The sequence below is a fragment of the Anarrhichthys ocellatus genome, unplaced genomic scaffold, assembly GCF_004355925.1.
Source record: "Anarrhichthys ocellatus isolate YVR2014 unplaced genomic scaffold, GSC_Weel_1.0 scaffold34, whole genome shotgun sequence".
NCBI lineage: Eukaryota > Metazoa > Chordata > Actinopteri > Perciformes > Anarhichadidae > Anarrhichthys > Anarrhichthys ocellatus.
In genome coordinates, this window is record NW_022280064.1 from 2,446,667 (window position 1) to 2,467,434 (window position 20,768).

The following is a 20,768-nucleotide window of genomic DNA, read 5'->3' on the forward strand; positions in this document are numbered from 1 at the left end:
GCTGAAACAAAAAGCTGCTGAATGGAATTCAGCCATCATCAGTTTTATCGTTTACTCCTGGGCTTTTTCAACAGAGTGACGCAGGGATTGCGATTTTTTTTTTGTAGGCCAACCAGGAAGTTATCATCGTACTGGTTCTCTGGACAAAAAGACTTTGGAGGAAGGATTTTGGATTGTTGCAGAAAATGCAATGGAAACACCGGTTTGTGCAGCAAGATAATCTTCATAAATGATCACCACTTTGATTTTTGAAGCATTCAAAATTCACGAAAGGGGTATTTACCAACGCATCTTATGTCGCAGAACAAACCATTAGAATCTCTTAAGCTCGTGTTAACCACAGAACTGTTTTTTCAGGCACCTAATCGAGATGAGGGAACTAGAAGTGCAAAAATGCTAATTAATTTCTGGGTTTTCGGACTCATCCCTGCAGCACTGTATTCTGACATGTCAAAATGTCTGTTGGGAAAAAGACATTCACTATACTTTTTACTCTTAGTACATACTGCAGCTGCCTTTACTAAGTATGTACTGTTGCATGCAGACATGCATTTGAATGGCACACACTACTTCATCATCACATTGCATCTTGAACGTTGACCCTGTTGTTGAAGTCTCATTTGTGATTTGGATTGTGGGTCAGAACAGCCAGAAAAGCTGCTTGCATACTGCCGGACATATTATATTTTTTGCAAACCGTATATATGACATACTGTGTATTGGTAATAAATACTAAATATTTTTCAGGCATACTTAATAGTATGATAGCATGGGTATTGGGACACACATCTTCTCTCTTCCTTCATCTCATCCCTTCCCTTGACCGCATCCCATTACTCATTGTGTTCAAGGGAAAGTAGGTAGGACAGCACAAAGGACAATTTAGGTTCTTTGAAGAGCCCTGTTGATTTCCATTCAAGCCATCTAATCAGGGGCTGCTTTACAACCAGGATGCAAAGTGAATGTAATTACCAGCATTTAACTACCAGGTAGCAAGGGGAAAGCAGCAGCGATGTAGATACTGCAGCACCAAGAATGAACAACAACCGCTGTCAGTGGGCCTTTCTGTAAGATTGTGACTCCGGAAAAGCTTTTTGTGCTTTCTTTCTTTTTATTTAAGCTCTATATATGTAGCCTATGGGGATGGTTTTCTTTTAATATTAAGAAATGACACTCTTATTCTACATCTGGAGAATTAAACTAAACTGTAACCCCATCTCGACCTGCATGAAACCTCCCCCAGTGGCCCCTAATGGTCCCAGGACTTTATTCTCCGCACTGGCGCTGTGGCGGAAACGCAGCCCCCTTGCAGGTAACATGCAATTGCTCGCAGTGGCTGGTGGGTGGCGCTGTAGGGCTTGTGTGGACAACTCGAAGTGAAAGGGGAGGAGCGGCATCGGGAGGAAAAGTGGCCACACGGTGTGCCAGCCCCCCGTCCGAGCAGTCGCTCACATCTCAGATCCGCTGCCGCGCAGAGGGAGCACAGAGAGAGACGCGCTCTGCCAAGTCCTGTCCACCGCACTTGGTGACGTGCGGAGCGGCGCACAGACGGGCTGCTTACCGACCAGCAAAACACACAGCCGCTGCACAGTGGTGTTGCTTTTATTTGTTGTTGTTTTTTTGCTGTGCGATGCAACGGCAGTCTTTGCGGGATAAAGACAGCATTCATACACAAGCAGCGTCGTAAGCGAAACAAGGACAGACTCCGGGGGGACAGGAGCAGCCAGCGGCCGGGGAGGTAAGCGCTCAGGCGGCGTAGGCGGAGACAGTCCCCCACGCGCACTTTGTGTACGCTGCATTTTTTTCGACGTGCATGCTTTGTGTCTGCCAGGAGTTCAGACGCCGCACGGGCACATGTCATATCATGAATGAACGAGAGGAGATCGGTGGTTTTAACTGTCACCCCGTTAGCTGAGGACCATAGCCTACCAAATAGTGTGTGTGTGTGTGTGTGTGTGTGCAGGGCGCTCACGTTGTGCGCAAGCGCTCCTGCGAGAGAGAAAAAACTAACTTCTCGTCTCCGAGCTTGTGATAAGCTGGAAGCGTTGAGGAAACGAGTGAAGTAGTGGTCAGTTAAAAGGACTGCCACAAAGGACAACGAGATGATGACAGCACAATATATTTTTTTCTAAAAAAAAAAAGCATCTTAAATTATCTCTTGTAATGTAGAATGAAAAATAAATCAAATGCATGCTCATTTATTATTTAATAATCAAAAAACTATTGCGCAAAATAAAGCAAGCGGTAAACTAACAGTAATGAATGTAACGTGGCTTCGTCTTTGAATGTATGGTTGCATACTTTCCCAAAATAAACACTTCCATTCATATCACACGCGCCATAGATTGCATTTAAAGTAATTCTCATTGCATCCCAGTTGTGCTGCACTCTGCAATGTGTCAAAGTGTATTCATACAGTCCTATTATTATATTCTACAGATGTACAGTGTATAACTTGTAGCCCGCAGCATGCGAGACTCATCCTCCAGACGACAGAGCATTACTCATCACGAGTCCCATCTGTTACAGTGAAGGGCTGCACCCATGGCTGTGAAGTAGAGCACTGGTTGCAAGGGACACTGAGCGCTTCCTGTGCAGAAAGTTACAGATGAATCCAATCCGTTTGGAAATGCTGCCACTCTTCCACGACGAGCAGTGTTTTGTTTATTTCCTGGCAGGTGGGAAGGCATTTGATGAAAGACTTGACGTTGGTAGGGTGCTACTCATTAACGCCTTCAACCTGTAGTCCATATTTAGCATGATTCAGTGTCAACTCTTGTACTCATCAACACACCTGTCAATTGTCACTGATGCCTGCTTTATACAAGCCCCGGCATGAGCGTGTTACCAGCTTGTGTATAAATAGACGCGCACAGCCGCCCGGCTTGTATGTGTTCCTCTTCCTAAACCGATATACCCCAGTGTTGTTTCTGTATTAACATGTGGGGCAGGAGCAGGACGCACTTCCCCGCTGATGACATTTGAAAACCTAGCAGGCTGTCGTGAATCAAGGCGGGGGATTAAGGGCTTTAGTCCTAGTCCCTCCTGAACAGGCAGGGAGCGCTGCACTCGATGAGGTAAGACAATGTGTTTGCCTCAGAGAGCCGGGGCCGTTTAGCAGGGGCCTTATCGCTCATCTGCTCCGTCTGACAGAGAATTGTCTCTGCATATTTAGAGTAACCACTCACTGTAGGTGGAGCAGCAGGAATGTACGGAGGTGTATGTGTGCGTTAAGCTACACCGCCTCATTGTCAGGGCAAAGCATCGCTTCCATTTGAAGTATTGTGTTGTTTTTTTTTCTTCCTCCAGTTTGTCAAAAGCTTCTTTGCAATAAACTCAATCAGGGATAATCCTTCTATGTCCAGCGTGATGCGGGGTTGGCCTGGGAAACCGCTTTGGCCCGGGGAATTCATTCAGAAATTACCCCGAGGCATTTATCCCATTAGTAAAGGCCAAGCGAGAAACGACTCCTGTTGTTATGGTCGGCAGAATTACATTGCTGTAGCTCAAGGCCGTTTATTATTTTTATAGGCGAGCTCTTTTGCAGGGTAAGGGGTTCATAATTTGATTGGTGTGTCTTAATGGGGCAATATATATGGATATTATATCGATACTGTGATATAAGACAAGATATCGGCTTTTAGACCTCGTTGTCTTTTCCTGGTTTTAAAGGAAGCGTTACAGTGAAATAATATACTAATGTTGTTGCTGTTAGTCATTATGGCCACATTGCTGATGATTGTTTATACGAAAGAACATTGTGTAAATATTTTTTGAAAGCACCAGTAGTTAACCCAAGTATGGATATCGAGGTATTTGGTCAGAAATATCGTGATGTTTGATTTTCTCCATATCGCCCTGCTCCAACTGCCAGGCTGTAAGGACAGGCAAAGAAGGTAGGGCGGGAGAAAACTGTGTATCCTCGTACTTGGATGAAGTTGTGAGCCGTGGCTTTTTTTTTGCCTCTAGTGATGGACTGCTGTTTAAAAAGAGTCCAGAGAACAGAAGTTGTGCCAAGCTCTTCAACAAAGATGGCTGCAGAAAGCCAGGTTTCTCAGTGTTTCTCGTGGAACAACAGGCAGCTACACATAAATGATGCATCTGCCGGTGCAAGGCAGCGGGCCTGGATGAGATGGAGCTATTTCCACTGTCTCCTTTTTCAATAATGCACAAATGCTGCTTTTGTTTATCTGCACCCGCTCTCCAAGGGGAAAATATTAACGTGTGATTGTTGCCGGCAATTACGCTGATTCTGGTGGAGCGGTGGGTATTAGAAGGCCAACATGGACCAACCCGCCCCCATTAAATGAAAAGGAAGAGCAATTGTGCGTGTGTGTTTTCATGCCTTTGCTCGACAATTAACTCCATTCTCTCAAAGTTTAAAAACGCCTTTATTTTGTAATCACATTTTAAACACCCAATTTTTAGTAATCAAAATGCCCAAATGGGCTACTTTGAGCCCATGTGCACAGTTATTCTGCATCTAGTTTAACTGTAATACAAAGACGGAGGTCAGCGGCCATTCAGAAATGACTGTGCATTGTTGAGCGTGTTGGGCTCTTTTTGTCATTTCTTTGTCAGCTGGCTAAACTGTTTGTTGGGAGCAGCAGGAGAGATAACGATCATACATGCACGATTTCAAAGAACAGCTTCCACACACAGCCTCTATTTTAATTGACTGTGAGAACCTGGCATTCGGAAGCTGTTCTTTGTGTTTTTGGTTGGAAAAATTTTAATGGATTGTGGAAATATTTCTGCAGTCATTTGCATCCCTTTAATATGAGTGCAGTTGAAGAGCTGTAGTGTTGTGATCACATCCTGGTAGTCTATTACGCTGATGACAATCGGGTGACAAAAATATGACATTGAGAAAACTATTTTATTATTAAAATGGTCCGGGTGTTATATTACTTTTTTCCAGAACAGCAGATGTTACTAATTTAGGGAAACAAATTGAATTTGACTTCGTGTTGCTTTGGGCAGTTTCACATTTTCATTCGCAGACATGGGAGAAGGAGAATTCTTTTGTTTGTGATTTTCAGATGGCCCTTAATCCACGAGAATACTGCAAGAGCCTCTTGAAGCTGGAGTGCATGATGTTGTTTCACTACACCTCGCACAAAGACATGAAGCTAATTACAGCTAACGCTAAGGAGGGGTCGGAGTACCTGCAGCATATTGTTGATGAAATAATAGTAATACTAGCGAGAACAGCTATATTGTTATATATTAAAAGTGTGATTTTGACCAATCTTTTTATATTTAGTTTTTTGCACAGCCTAAACAAACTGGATGCTATGTGTTAAATTGTAAGTTTCGAGCCACTGGTTGGTGGATTTTGTTACCTCTTGGAGACAGACGGGTGAGCTTTTCCTCCCTGTTTTCAGTCTTTATGCTAAGCTAAGCTAACCGGCTGCTGGTAGTAGCTTGATATTTATCGTACAGACTTGAGAGTGGTATCAATCTTCTTGTTTGACGCTTGGCCAGAAACTGCATAATACAAAATGTCAAGGTGGTGGAACTTTTGTGACGCATATGGTTCTTTGGCGGCACGGTGGTAACCCAGTTCTTAGACACCCCGTGGTCACTTTAACCTTTTCACAACATGTACTTGTTGTTCTGTGCTTGTTTTTATTCCACTTGAAACTGTGATTTGAATTTCCCCATTAATCAGTGCAATATGAAATGGAGCGTATTGCTACAGCCACATAAGTGGGGCACACAGCTAACTGACTTCAGCAGGCTTGTCAAGGCGGTGTAATCTTTTCCCTTTTTTTCTTCTTCTTTTCAAGTAGTCATGCTGAAGTGGCGAAAGCGGCAGTTAAACGAGAGCAGGGCCTACATCTGATTATCTTTACCTGTTGGAGACAACAGTCCGCGGTCGAGTTAATTGCTCTGAAGAGGCACCGAAGCAAGCTCGGCTTAACTCGGTCATTTAAAATGATCCGGTGTCTCGTCGATCATGGTGGGTTTGGTGATGTCCCGGCCGTGTTTTAAAAGCGTATCAAAAGCAACACGTTTGATAGCAAAAGAGTTGCTTGATATGTTTAGAGTTGGTTGACTCGTGTGCAGCTTTGATACCAAGATGATGAAGGAGTTTTCAGTGAAAGGAGGAGGATATAATATAACGAAGCAGATTGAGGCCGATGCCTTAACACCTCAATTAACACCTGTAAATAATTTGTGACTGTAAATTCTGTATTTCTACTGATTTCTAATTTTAAATTGGCTTTTGAGAAAAAATCCTAATCTAAGTAACAGCTGGAGTTTCCCCTCACTGCTGAGAGGTGTAATCTCTTTTTCTAAAGATAATTAACTTAAGTTTGGTTTTGGTGTAAATTTTTTATTGCAGAATCAGTCTTCTGCTATTCCCACTGCAGCCTTTATGCTTCCCTTATTGCACTTAGGTGTCAGTGATGGCTTTGCTCGAATGTGTGGATGAATATTTAGCATCGGAGGTTATTACACAAGCACGGTATACATGCTAATGTACACGGGGCAAAAGGCTACGAGCAAGCGCTGTGCTTCCCAAGCTCTTTAGAGATCAGTGAACTATAAAGGCAGTCTCTTCAGTAGCCCTCTAACAGAGTCACTGAAGGGCTAGTGATGCTGGTATCATATTTCTAAAAAGCCTGCAGTTTCCCTGTGCAGAGACACAAATGGTCTCAGAATGCACTAAACTGTGAACCTCCTACATCCATGGAGATTTGAGTCAGTAGCTCCCTTTCAAATGTTATTTTCAGCCATTTAAATAAAGCTTTTTAAATCTGAAACTGAGACATTTCAATAACATTTCATGCAGATGTTGCAGAATTATTTTAAAATAGCTCGTAGCTATTTGTGTGTGTTTGTAGGTGGTAAAATATGGTTATTGTTATGAAGTACCATTATATTATTTAAGCATTAGCTCTTACTTTTTCAATCCATTTGCTCCAAGACAAACCCTATCCCTGCAAAGTAAAGTAGATACTGGCCAGTGTGTGACGTGCATACTCTTTTGTTAATCCATCCATATATACCAGCACTACGCTGCGCACATACATGCCACATTGGTTGAGGGCCGTTCATTAGCCCATGTCGTGGTGTTTTCGCTTGCAGTCCATTAGTTATGCTTTCCAGAAAGAAGAGCCAAACTACGCTGCCCGACAAAATGCTGAGGCCCCGATGAAGCAAACTGACCCCAAGAGCCAAAACCAAGGGCCACACTCACCAGATAAAGACCCAATTCCAAATGTACCCATAGCTTTAGCCCAATATCATTTCATGCAATATTTGGTTTCCTGAAAAAAACAAAAAACAGATAGCCTTTCTGAGAAGAAAAGTTGAATCCATTAACATCATTTTAATACCCAACACCAAACGGTTTTAAATTCACTTGACATGTTTGGGCACAGGGGGCGAGGATTTGGTCTGGACTCGGGCGTGTGAGGCTTCGTCTCGAGGCCCCTGCAGTCTGTGGCTCGGTGGGGGGCAGGTTAAGCCCGTTAGCCCCATATGATGACACTGCAGGTTTGCTCCATGGACGGGGGAGGGATGGGAAGGAGGTGGACATGTGAAAATCGTTTCTATCTCGTCGCTCGTCACCACCGCCACAACTACTGCCTTGTTTTGTTGTTTTCATGCAGGTTCCCATTAAGCCTGGCTACAGGAGTATTTCTGCTCTGCGGCTGTCTGACAGCCACTGCTCCCCTGGCATCTCTTTTATGAACCTTAGTCATTTTAATAAGGTATATTTTACTATCTTATCTCTACTTTTGGAATAAACATCATCTATAATATAATGTCAAATCTATTCTAGGTATGTCTGTGCTGTTAAAAATTCAGAATATACCAGGCTATTATTTGAGACTGGATTGTCCCTCAGAAGGACATGGATGTATTACGTAATAATTTATATGAAATTGAATAATTGAATCTGCCTTGAGGAGAAGCGGAGCTTTAAAGAGGGGCCTGCTGGAGCAGGTTTTGAGGTGGAATGTCAGCCTCGAACCAGCTCTGTCCGCTTGAGGCAAACCAGACTTCAAATTACTTCAAGAGGAAAACAAATTCAACCGGTGACTGAAGTCACTTGAACTCATTTCCCCCTGCCGTTCTTCCCAGAACCACAAGGAATTACAATAAAACTGCTTTGCTGTTGTCATTTGAGAGGGGCCGCTATATAACAGCGGTTTATAGTTCATGTGCATCAGTGTGGAGTGGTATCACCTTGATTTTGTCATCAGTCCTAATATTACATGAAAAGAAAGCATATTTAATATTTGATAACAAGCCGGCTTTCCCAGTAATCTTCTGAAATCATCATATGAGCGTCATACATTATGAGAACAACCAGAGCCGGCAGGTTTCTGTGTGCCTGCGTCCAGTAATATCACTGCTTCTTTACCCTCTGTTTTCAAGAGAACTGCTCATTCTGCAACTGTAAACCAGTTCTCTGCAGCAAGGAAGGAATATGTAAATAGTTCACATTTAATGGAAGTATACACAACGGCGGCTCACAGCCATGTCTGATTTGCATACTCCAGCAGTGCAAGTTGAAAGGTGGCTTTTGAGTTAAGAGGATACATAAATCATGTGTTCGCAGGAGGTGTGACGTGCATCTGTATTAGCATCCTATTTACGACCAGTTAGCCTGAACGTATTCTTCCAAGGACTGGAACAGCTTATAAAATATTGGCCCCATCCCAACCACCAAATGCTGCGACGCATGTGCTCCGGCGTTGACTAATTCATGTTGGCAGTGGACCTTCCCTGTATAAATACCTGCAGCACAATGACCAGGGTCATTAATTGTATTAAATAATTACTGCGTGACGCCTGGCGATGAATTATAATGGAAACAGGCTGTTTTTATTTGCAGACTGTTTTCTCCCAGCTGTTGCCAATGATACACCGTGAATGGTGAGAAATTGTATGTTGTCACTTAAACTGGATGTCAATGGGTCACCGAAATATGAAAATAGGACTAATGGTGTTTGTGAATAGAAAGGATGTCCACCCACAAAGAGTTTCATAGTCGGCTGACACTCGTGTGATTAAGATTAGTTGATTTAATCGACTGAGTTTCGCACTAAAACTCCACAATCAAGGGTTCGTAAGCTTCTTGGAAATAAGTAATTCAGCATGAAAATGCATAAAGAAATCGACTGATCAACCCTCGAAATCTTGGTCGATTACAACCAAAAGGACCAGTTAGTCGACTAATGGACTAAGAGGGGGCAGCCCTAGAAAATGGGGGTTAAAAAATACAGAATAGCAGTCGCAGGGACTCGTACTACTGCCTCCACTCGCATAAAAAACCTAGTTACTTAACCTCTCTTGACATCCTCACGGTTCATTGGAGTGGACTTGAAAGTCAGCCAATTGGCGCTCATAACTGCAGCCAAGGAAATGAAGAGTGAAGAATCAGAGGGAAGTAAACTCCTGCTTGGACGGACATGAAGGGCAATGTTTCTCGGTCTCTGTGCAGCTCGTATATTTTATGTGTTGCAGTTTGGCGCTTTCTTGTGTTCAGAGTCGCACAGACATTTGGCCGCGATAAAAGTGACCATAATGTTAATAAGGCGGGCGGCCGAAGGTGGCATTGTAAAGATATCTTTTGTCAGCGCTCCATGCCTGTGGGGGCCTCTGTGTAATCTGTGCTTTTCCCGAGCCGACTTTTCTGTTTCCCAGCATTTGCAAGACAAGCCTATCCCTTCCCTCTCTCTGGACATGAATTCTTTGGCGCTTGGAAAAGAAGCCTTTTGATTTTATGAGAGAAATCTTTTAAACTGCAGTGACACCAGTCATTTGGCCGTCTGGCTGACACCGAGCTGCTCAAAACTCGCAGTGTTGGGAACCCGAGCTTTGTTTTTCTGGTCGCACACCAAATCTTGAATTATAAGACGATACTTTCACCCCAAAAATCATTAGACCGACTAAACACGGCTCCGGCAGCCTTCCGAGAATAGAGGCAATGTGAGAGCAGACCGGTTTGATTATTTATGGCGGGCCTCTATCTCTCAGGCCCTAATTGGTCTCCGCTGATTGCCGAGCATTCTGATTAAGAAACGCCATTAAAGTTGATGTATTACGCTTCCAAGTGTTTTTCACACTTAGATAGCTCCTTCAATCAATCGATAATTACATAGATGATTTATTGCTGCGGTTCAATTTGACAAGTTTACAATAATTGCCATGGGAGAACTTTTTTTTTCTTTGATAATGTGTTAATACCGTAGCAAAGCCCAAAATGATTTCACCAAGTTTCATTGTTTCGCAATTATCGATAACCTGAAAAAAAAGATTTTTCAATTTTAGGCATTATCCGTCACTTATTATGAAGTATTTATCGATGACTTGTCATTTACTGCGTCAGTTTCTCATTTTAAGTATCTTTCAGTCGTGACTTTTTGGACTCGATCTGCATGTTTTTCATTACGGATATGCAAGTTGTTAATTAGAGGAAGAGGAGACAAAATATAAATCTATAGGGAGAAGTCAATGAGGTAGTTAATGATTTTACTTTGTGTGGAGTTAATGGGAAACATCTCTAATTTCATGGCAAAGTAAACGTATTTCCTCCGGGGTTTCAACTCATTTTCTAGTAAAAGAACGAGACATTTCAGGTTTTGTTTACATCACGGCTCCGAACTGTGTTTTAGCTCAGTGTTACAACTGGTCTCACAGTATTTGAATATTACTTCTACATCAAACCCATGCTCTACTGTGCATTTATACAGAGTACTGTGTCATTAGAAGTTGTATTACAAGTGTTTTTGAAGTTTTAATTATGATCCTATGTATTTTAGAGTAATATTCATAACTTCTTTACATATTTCCAATACATGCACAGTTGGACACTAACTGTGAATGAGATTTCACTTAGTATTATTTCTAGCAGCGGCACATAAACAACCATATATCAGAATATTTTTATTTTCTTAGAATCACTCTCCGTGCAACAGCAGCTGCTTTTTAGCTCCATAAACTGATGGTGGAAAGAATTGGTTTCATATCAGCAGGCTACTGTCTTTCATCATCCTCTGGAGGAACATTTGGCAGGCTAGCTGTTTCCATTCTTGCACAATCATCACAATGGAAATCAAATTTTTTTTTCTTAGGAATACAAAACATGGCTATTTTTCACCTTTTCAAAAGAAAAAATGCAGAAAATCATGTTCTACAGACTATTAAGTCGGACGGGATGTGTGTGACTTAGGAAGTGGATTCAGCAAAACATGATGAATGAGCATTCGATAGCGTTTCCCCGTCTACTTTGCCTCAGACATATGGCGCTCCTCTGCAGCCCATCCGGAGAACTGTCTGTCTATCTAGTCTATTATTTTGAAGGAGAGCGGATATTCCGACTTTTCTAAAATCATTTTTGGCTGCATGCTTTAAGGATAGGGCCCTGAGAGCAAAGAAATGTACCTGCTCATCATAAAAACGTCAAACACCGATGGAATGCCTGTAACTGCCCAGCATAATCACAGCCTGTTAGTGCCTTGCTCAAAGACTCTTAAGTTTTTCATACACTAAAACATGGGAGTTTGAGAAGACCAAAAAATTCCATGCTTGGATTGAGAGCTGCAGAGTCCTAATACCTGGAAATGACTTAACATTTTTGCACCTCCGGTTCCTTCGTCTTCAAGTCAATGGATTTTTTGAATGCGTTTTTGGTTAGATGCCTAAAATATGGTCCGTGGTTACAAGCTTAAGAGATAATAATGCTTTGTTCTACGATATAAAATACGTCAGTTAATATCCCTCTCGTGAATTTTGAAGCTTTTACCTGTCTCAAAAAAGGCGGCCGCTAACAAGTGGCTAAATGCAACTACAACACATCATCACGCTGACTCGTGTATATTCTTGTCATGTGACCGCGGTGCAGGTCGTTCATAGCTCAACGTTAGCTCTTTACTTCCGCCGATTGCATTCACACTGAAAAATTATTTTGTGAAAATGATCTTGCTGAACAAAACGTGTAAGTAACTCAAACTCGTGTTTGGCCACAGGTCTTATTTTCTGCAATAATGCAAATTTCAATGGAAAAGAAATCCCATTGGCTTTTCGCGACAGGAACCAGTGTGAGGCTAAATATAAAATACACGTCATCCCTGCAGCACTCTGTTCTCTCAGACTGTTGCATCTCATCAAATTGTAACAGACTTTCTTTTTCATTCTAATGAAATGGCTCTAATTGACTCCCCCTGAAGCTGCCACATCTACTTCTAATTCAGTAAGAAGTTGCCTACATTCCCCCCCCCCCGTTAAAGGCAGAGCGAGAGCAATTCACAACCTTTAACATTCAACGTGGTTGCATTGCATTCTGGTTAATGGAGACTGCTGTAGAGAGGAAAGTTGTATCTCTACCTGATCTCTGATGGGTTTCTGTTTGTACGATTATGTCTAGAAAATATAGCTACTTGCTCTTTGATCGTGAAGGGGATTCTACCTGAACTTGATGTTTCCACTGTTTTTTTTTTTTTGTGTCTGCAGGGAAAATGTCATCATTTTGGTACATTGGTATGAGAAAAAATAGATCAAAATGATTCAGACTGAAGATTCAGTCCTTTGTTTTGCCACATTGATCTTAATTTCTTTCATTTACTGTGATGAAGTCATAATTCAAAGTCATCAAGGGTGTCTGCCAGGTTTCTTTTTCACTTGTTTCAACAGAAAGAAATGTCCTTGTACACTGATTCCAAACAAGGCTCTTTCATACTCGGACGCACTCAGAGCGAGATGTGGTGACTTCCAAAGGCTGCCACCGCGGAGGAGTCGGATGATTGCGGGTTTTTTTTTTTTCTTCTTCTTCTTCTTTTTTTGTTGTTGTTGTAACGAACACTAGTGCCATTGTTGCGGTCGACAATGAGGGCCTTTGAAGTGTCATCTCCAATGCGAACCCTCTCCTTTGTCGTCATCTTAAAAAGCAGCAGAGCCTTCAGTTTTGCATATAATTGGAGTAATTTTTTTATTTTCAATCAGGCATTCATTTGCCACCAATCCCGGGGAGATTTCCCAACTGCAACCATATGCCTTCAGTGTGACCTTTCTTGTTGCCTAATTATCCGTCGCTGACCTCTCATGTTCTCTCAGGACAGTTGGAGGGATATCGACGGGCTCCGCGCGGTACCGATTGTCTCGACGGAGCAAAAGATTACACTAATAAATCTCTTGATGCAGATTGTTCCACACTTGAACGGCTTGCTATTTTGTCATTCTCTTTTGAGTGAAGGATGCCTGATTTTTATTTATTTATTTATTTTTTTTTTTTCTCCAACAGATGGCAAACACAATAACATTAGGCCCAGATTTATAGATGTTTTCATTTGGGTTCTGAAGCTTCACCTAATTCACCAACTGTAATTGTTTCTGCAGGTGTAGACGGCAATACTCAAAAGATCTAATTTGTCTGTGATGAGCATCCCCATCCACCAGAGACCAAAGGTACGGTAAGATATGAAAAGCTCATTATCTTATGTTGCAATAAACATTTTATTATGCCATAGGCAAGCCACACAGTGTGACACAGAAGCACAATAATATATGAGTCGGTCCTATTCTGCCGCACCATTTTAGTGTTCACCATAGAAACTACTTTGGACTATTGTCATTTTTATTGTGTTTTATCAAATGAATAATAAATTCTACACACAAATTCCACTCCTCCAGTCTCACCGTGCAGTACTTGATCCTTTTGATGCAGCTTATTTGTGCGTAAGTGTCCATGTTCTGTGGTGTTGGCCTGGTTTATTGGGGGATTGATAGTCTGGAATTATTTGATATATGGCGTCATTAATTCTGCTTGACTTCCCCCGCCGTGTTCAGAAAATGAGCTATGTCGGTCTTCGTTTCTCCTCCGTGCAAAGACCTCGCAATTCTGTCGGCGTGCAAAACCGAATCGGTCTCCGAGCATTTATGGGGTTAGAGTCTGAACCCGGGTTATTGGGAGATGGGATTACTCCCGGACCGCAGGACCCCAGGAATGTACAGACCCCTCTGGTGGTCCGCTCACCGCTGATGAAATGGAATTGAATTAATGGGGTTGCCTGCTGCGAGGACAGATTAGAACGACATACTGCCTTTTGATCCCTGAGCGAGGTGACCAGCCTTGGGCGCCACAGGCACATGAGGTGTAGGGGGGGGGTTGTATTAGTGTGTTTGTGTGTGCCCGTCCCGGGTCAGTGCATCACTGATGAGCAGGACTCATTATGTGCGCTCTTTGCCGGGGTTCAACCCTCACTGGGGGGCTTCAGGTGTAAAAGCATTCCTTTGCCTAAGCGGTCCAAAGCTGCAGTGGTCCGTGCTGCTGTGTTCAGCTTTCACAGTTTGCCAAATCAAAAGGTGGTGCTGAATACATTTTGAAAGTCTCATCTTGCAATCACACATGTGGCTCGTGTTGTGAAGTCTAAACCATCGTGGTTACATTCCGTGTGATGCTGCAGAGTAAAATACCACATAAACCCAGAATTGTTTACCACTGGTAGTCACCACTTTGCTGGTTCAAGTGCACGTTCTTGTGGTAAACAGAAAATTCTTGAAGTACACGAGTTGATGAGGACCGCTTGAGCACAACACCAGGCCTTTGAACACAATTGGGTTTTGTGCAGCTGAGGCAGAAACAACCTGGTGCACAAACACAAACAACACATTTCTGCTCAAAATGCATTCATGAATTCGTTAGAAATCAAAATATGTATCGAAATACCATTATGTGTTATATAAACAGTTATTTAAACAGTTTAAACACAAATCTTGTACTTTTAACAATGGGATGAATAGATCACAAAGTGCCTCACTGCAGTCCACTCCAGATGACGTGGAACACTGTGCTTGGCTTACAGACATCCAATCAAATACGTTCGTGGATCTCGACATCCTAGAAAAGACAAACTGTAAGACCGAAGTGCCTGTCAGATGGTCGAACATCTTTCGCCGTTATCCCCACATTTAAGTGATTATCGCGAGTTGTCGCTTTCAATCACCGCAAACCTTTTTTGATCCTGACTTTGAGTGCGGTCGTCCGGAACAGCCATAATCCCTTTTGCCCCGGAAGCACACTTCGTACGAACTAATTCTTTGAGCGTACTCCTACTCGTGACTCGCTAGTACTGAGTATTTGTGTTTCTGTTGCGCTGGGATTAGTTTTGTATCCACAAACTAATCCCACCCCAACAGAAACAAAACTACAAATCCCCACAGTTTGCAACTCAAATGCTCTATGCGGCATAAAATGACAGGCTCTAAAGTTTGTTTTGGCTTTGAAATGCTGCTCTGTGTTACAATGAAGCCATCATGGAGAGTTTCAGCTGATTTAAAACAAAGTGACTACATCATGTACTGTCTCAGAATTTGTTTTTGTTTACAGTGAACGCCACAAGAAAGGTGTTTAAACATTTAAGGTCCAGTATTTGATTCAACCCGTCTACTCGCTAATCTAAAATGTCTGTGGGAATATCTTATGGTTAGCGGTTACCACCGCCGGCTGTAAGGTGTCTCCATCCGTCTCCGAATACCCATAAAGCTCAGAGTGGTTTTGGTTTTTTTTCCATTAGTTGGTGTGTTTGTTCTAACTCTGCATTTTACTTGGAATAGGACACAGGCTTGCATTTTCAGGCTGCCTTGGTTGTAGTTGTTTGTGGCAGAGCCAAGTTTGAATGCTGCTGTTCTCATTTTGACAAAAAATAACTGAGTGATCCAGTGATTGGTAAACCACTCCAGACATCCTTGGTGGTGTGACTGTGCCCTGAATCATCACAGCAGTGTGAGAACAAGAAGAAAGAATCGTTTTCTTTTGGTGTAGAAACATTTCAAAATTCAAATGATCCAAATGCCCCCCACCGCCTGCCTCCTGAATTTACGCTGGAACACAACACAATACATTTGTTTTTTACCACATACCTTGGGAAGTAATGGTCATCATCGCCCTTGTTTGCCCGGCAGTGGGCTGTTTACGTTGGGCCCCCAGACGGTAAGCCGGAGCTGTCTGCAGGAATCATTCTCAAGGCCGCCTCGAGTAATGATAGCTGACAAGCTTCTGCGTGGAGGAAAACCGGTCTCCTGGTAGCACGCAGAGCCGCTCAGACGGAGGGGCCATCAGCCGGCAGCCTACCTGCTGCACTAACTGTGGAGACGGTTTTGGGGACGGGTGGCGGTGAATAAAAGACCAGAGGGGACTCTGTAGCCTGTAATGAGGGAGAAAGCTTCATCTCTCCTGTTGAGCAGTGCAGTGAGTTATAGTGAGGCGTGTGTCGTGACTCCTTGTGAGTGAATGCCAATAAAACCGAGTGGTCACCCCCTTCTCTTTATTTTTTTTGGAGCTGAACAAGAAGTTCCACTTTTGCGTTGGTCCACGGGACTGATTTTGACTTTGGGCTGCGCATAAAATTTTTACGACTTTATTATTAATTTTATATGTGCTACGCTCGTCTCATTCTTCTGTCTGTACTCATTATGTTGAGCACCTGTTTGGGAGCGCTCTCTGGAACAGTGGGTGCAAGGCTGGCATGCCATGTGCCAACCAAGACTAGATGAAACCAACATAATGGTGCATCTTATCTTTTGATAACTATAACTGGGGAACTGTGAGAACCATGGATACCAACAAGATTTATTTTATTTTTATAAAATAAATCTGGCCGTTCATTTGGCCTTTTGCTGATGAAGCGCATGCGATGCTGTCGAAAGCTATCGTAAGAGGTCTTTGGTTTTAGATTGTTTTGTCAAACTATCAAGTTCGAGAATCCCTTTGATTCTCGTATCTGGCCACTAGGCACGGAGCCGCAAGTAATGATTAGTTTCATTACTGATTCATCTGCGGATGATTTGTATTTTTTTCATAAATGTATCCATTGTTTGGTTTAAAAATGTAAAACAAATAGTGGAAAAAGTTGTTTACAGTTTCCCAGAGTCCAAAGTGACATCTTCAAATGTCGTTTTGTGCAACAGACAGCCCAAAATCCAAAAGATATTCTGGTTTCAATTATATCAAACAAACAAATAAAACCGCAAAGTCTCTTATTGGAAAAAGCTGCAACACTTCCCTTCACCATGCCACCATGTGGGGTCAACATAGTTCATAGTATTGGATTTAGCTTACCTTACACCCTCCATCTTTCACAATCCATTAGCCCAAGCTGTAATTGGTCATTAGGTAATTACTTCAATAACTAATATTTAATAGCATGGAATTCATATGTATTATTTTGTATCTCAAGACTGCATTCGTCATCTTGAAAAAATAATACAATAATGCATCAATTTAGGTTGTGCTTATGCACACATATGCCTCCAGCTAATGGAAGGTCCTGCTGAGAGGAGATAACAATGTCAAAATGCATTTTTCAGCATAATTAGATCCAGCAGAATGTAATGTAAAACCCTGACTTTGAGTCTGCTTGAGGATCATTATTAGGTGAAGACTAGAAGAGTCACCTGCTGACAAAGGGGAAACAGCCTGGAGAGGGGCCTTTATCTGGACACGGTGCAGTAAAGCATTTAGCTGTAGAGACAGAAAATGATGGAGATAGTTCTGGGTAAAAGTGTGTTCTAAGCAGAAAGGTGATGTCACTAATGACGTGACCTGTGAACCGGCCGCCACGAGGTGCATGTCTGATATTGCCTTTTGTTGCTGAGAGCAATCAGGTGTGCAGGAGGGAAGGGAGCGCACGGAGCAAGGTCACGCTTTTTCACAAGCCTCCCCCAGCTGCCAATTCACGAGACGACCCTCGCAGCGCACAGCCACCGCCTTCATGACAAATATGGCGTCCTCCTTTCCCGTCGGGCACACGGGGGGATCCCATTCACATGCCGCCACCAGACCGTAACGGAGGCGGAACATAAATACACATGCATAAACACAGGCCGCGGCTCGCGCTGTCACGCGGACCCGCTTATATTCTTGTCGCATATACAGCCAGGCATTGTCTCCCGCTCGCCCCCGGGGTGATTAAGACGTAAGGCACCGCAGGGGGTTGGCCCGTGGTTAAAGGGGCATGGAATCCTAAGAGGCTGACACACACATAAAACACAGCATGGGGGTTTTAGCATGGCATCTTATCCAGGCCATTGAGGCTAATATCTGTGAACGGGGCACGCTGGTACTTTGAGCTGTGCGATCAGTTTTGCCTCTTTTTCCTTAAAATGCCGCCGGGAACCGCACAGCGTAAAGGCATCATAAGGGAGTAGGGGAAGTGGCCTCGCGAAAGAGCAGAGGAGTGGAATAAGGGCGATACTCCTACATTTCAAGTCATTTAAGCCGAACTGTCGGATCCCGTATTGCTCGGAAGATGAAACTTCTCGTCTCTGCAGTTTAAAAGATTCGCCGCTTCCTGCTTTGGCTCCACATTGTCTCCATCATATATGCTCACAGTGATGTCTTAAATAACCCGTTTAATGAGCTCCTTTGTGTAGTATTTCAAACGGCACGTTGCAAATTGAATAGCGTCATTATAAGCTATCCAAAAAATCCACTATTTTTAACTAGTCTGAAAATGTCACCTGGCCTTCCACTGAAACATACTTTTGTGTTTTTAAACCTTTTTTTTAAACTTTGGATTAAACTGAAGTAAAAACAACCTCTCTCAGTAGTGTCGGGATGAGCAGCAGTGACTTTGAACTACAGACAACCATCCAAAAAATAAAAAAAACGTGCATCTCATTGATTTTATGACTACCAGCTGCAATTTATTGATAGAAGCATGAGCTGAAGATATACCAGGCTTTACAAAAACACACCTGCAATAAAAATCTAAACAAAAACAAGCTTTACCAGCTTGTTTTTTTCATTTATTGAAAAAGCCTCTTCGAAACATCTTCTTTTTGTTCCCTCTTTAAATAGGCAATTCAGCCGAGGAATGTAAGTCTAACGCGGTGACGCATCGCAAAGAGAAAGCTGCAAAGTGTTCAGCATCAACAGCTGTCCGTCCGTCCCTCTATTCATCCGCACAATGCTGTCAGCCATGGTTTGACTGAGCCCTCTGTTTGCCGAGCCTTCGCTTCGCCTTTGGTGAAGATGTCCTGCGCCTCGACGATACCAAGCAGCAGGCGTTTACCATTATCAGGGCGCACAGTGCGTCCGTCATGTCGGCTGTCTTATTTAAGACCCCTCTTGTGCTCGGCCTCCATGCAAGTGATGCCGTATTGATTTTTATGCTAGCTATCTGCCGGTGCAGAGGCGTTATGGATAACCACACATCACAGCTTAGTGTGTGTGTCATTAGTTGCCACACTATTGTAAGATGCAGTAGTTATCACATCAAATGAGGTATATTAGTTCAGTTAATGTCTTGACTTGAGCATGGATGTATAACAGCGTGTGCTTCAGGAGCAGTGTTAAAGGTAATTTCATCTCTGCAGAACATTATACTGTATTATATTACCTTCTCATACTCTACAGCTACTGTTAAGAATAAAAAAAGGCAATAAGCTTGTGTTTCCTGGCCAATAACAAATTGTTTTATTGTACTATAACCTCCACAGTGATGCTGACACCATGCACATATAAAACACAGCTTACACGCTGTATTCTGCAATATCCGAGATTCAGATTAAAAAAACAAAACGTATCGCTTTTTGTTCCTCGCTGGGCATTTAACATTTTTCAGCTGCTTCTAGTGGGCAAAAGAAAAGCATTTAATAATTCACTTGCTCTTTTTTTTTTTTTTTTTTGCCTTGTGGGTCGAGCTGTTGCACCGTGCAGCGGCTTCCTGTCCAGAATCGGTTTAAGAACACACCGACGGAGTGAAAAGCCCCGTCTCAGATTGACAGAGATACATTTTGAAAGGAAGCAATTTCCATGCCTGGCATGAAAACTCCCTTTTAACCTTAATTACACCGCCGCTCGGTGAGGACCAAATGCTCCCGGCTGAAATTCATTTCCCAACAGGGACTCTTATCAAAGGACTCGGATACACCTTCTTATCAACTGTGGTCAATGGGTCTGCACGAAAATGTACTCGTAATTAATTGTCAGTATCATCTGCCAAACTTTTATTTGGACATCTCCCTAATGTTAACATAAGCCCTAATGGCCATCTGCAGAGTGCAACCCATTACGGCACATATCTCCATCCCTACAAATGTAGGGGATGCCTCAGATGTTTTATGGCGTTTTCCACTGCTGTTCACAAGCGTGGCCACGGTGCCAAGGTTGGCGTGCGCGCCTTTTTCTGCTCGAGGGCAGGGACAAAATAAAACGGCATTTTACATTTAAACAGGAGCTTGAGAGGCTGCTGTCATTTATCTGTATGGTTATTGCTGAAGTCTTTCAGCAGAGGTGAGAGCTAATACAGACATTAAGTAGTCGCCAGATTACTGACGGGTCATTTGCAGTTATGCATTTCGTCGGGCCACTGAAAATATAGACTCTTCAGCTTCTATCTGGCCTTAAGGATATAGTCCGTAATCGCACCTCTTGATCTGCAGGTTGTGCATTTGCTGCACATGTAAGACTATAAAAAGGATCCTCGTCTTTTAACGAGTGGGACACACGTGTAGTGCAGATGTCAAGGCAATCCTTTAGGGGCTCAGCAGAGGTTACCCCATACTTGTAAATGTGCATTCCTGCACCATATGTGTTTTAGCTCTGCCCCCAAAAGCGCCTTCCAAAGTTCTCGCATATCACTCAGGCAAAAACAAATCAACTTTTAACACCCTCTGCTTACTAAAATAATCCAAATTTGCATCAGTCTGGCTGCTGACAGTTTATTTTCCCCCTCCAAGTTGAAAACTTAAAAAAATGAAAGTGCTGCGTGTAAAATAGATTTTCGTGAAATTCGTGTTGATTT

At 42.8% G+C, this 20,768-nt stretch overlaps 1 protein-coding gene across 4 annotated transcripts in view; it reads left to right on the plus strand.

Moving 5' to 3' along the window:
- Nucleotides 1–1,431: 1,431 nt before the first annotated feature.
- klhl29 (kelch like family member 29) overlaps nt 1,432–20,768 on the plus strand; it is a 202,365-nt gene continuing 183,028 nt past the window's right edge. For 2 of the 4 annotated variants that reach the window (XM_031866162.1, XM_031866160.1), the window contains exons 1-2: nt 1,432–1,738; nt 13,360–13,433. The gene's annotated coding sequence lies outside the window, so the exon portion shown is untranslated. The remainder of the gene's footprint in view (nt 1,739–13,359; nt 13,434–20,768) is intronic. The other 2 variants (XM_031866161.1, XM_031866159.1) reach the window with 1 other exon arrangement.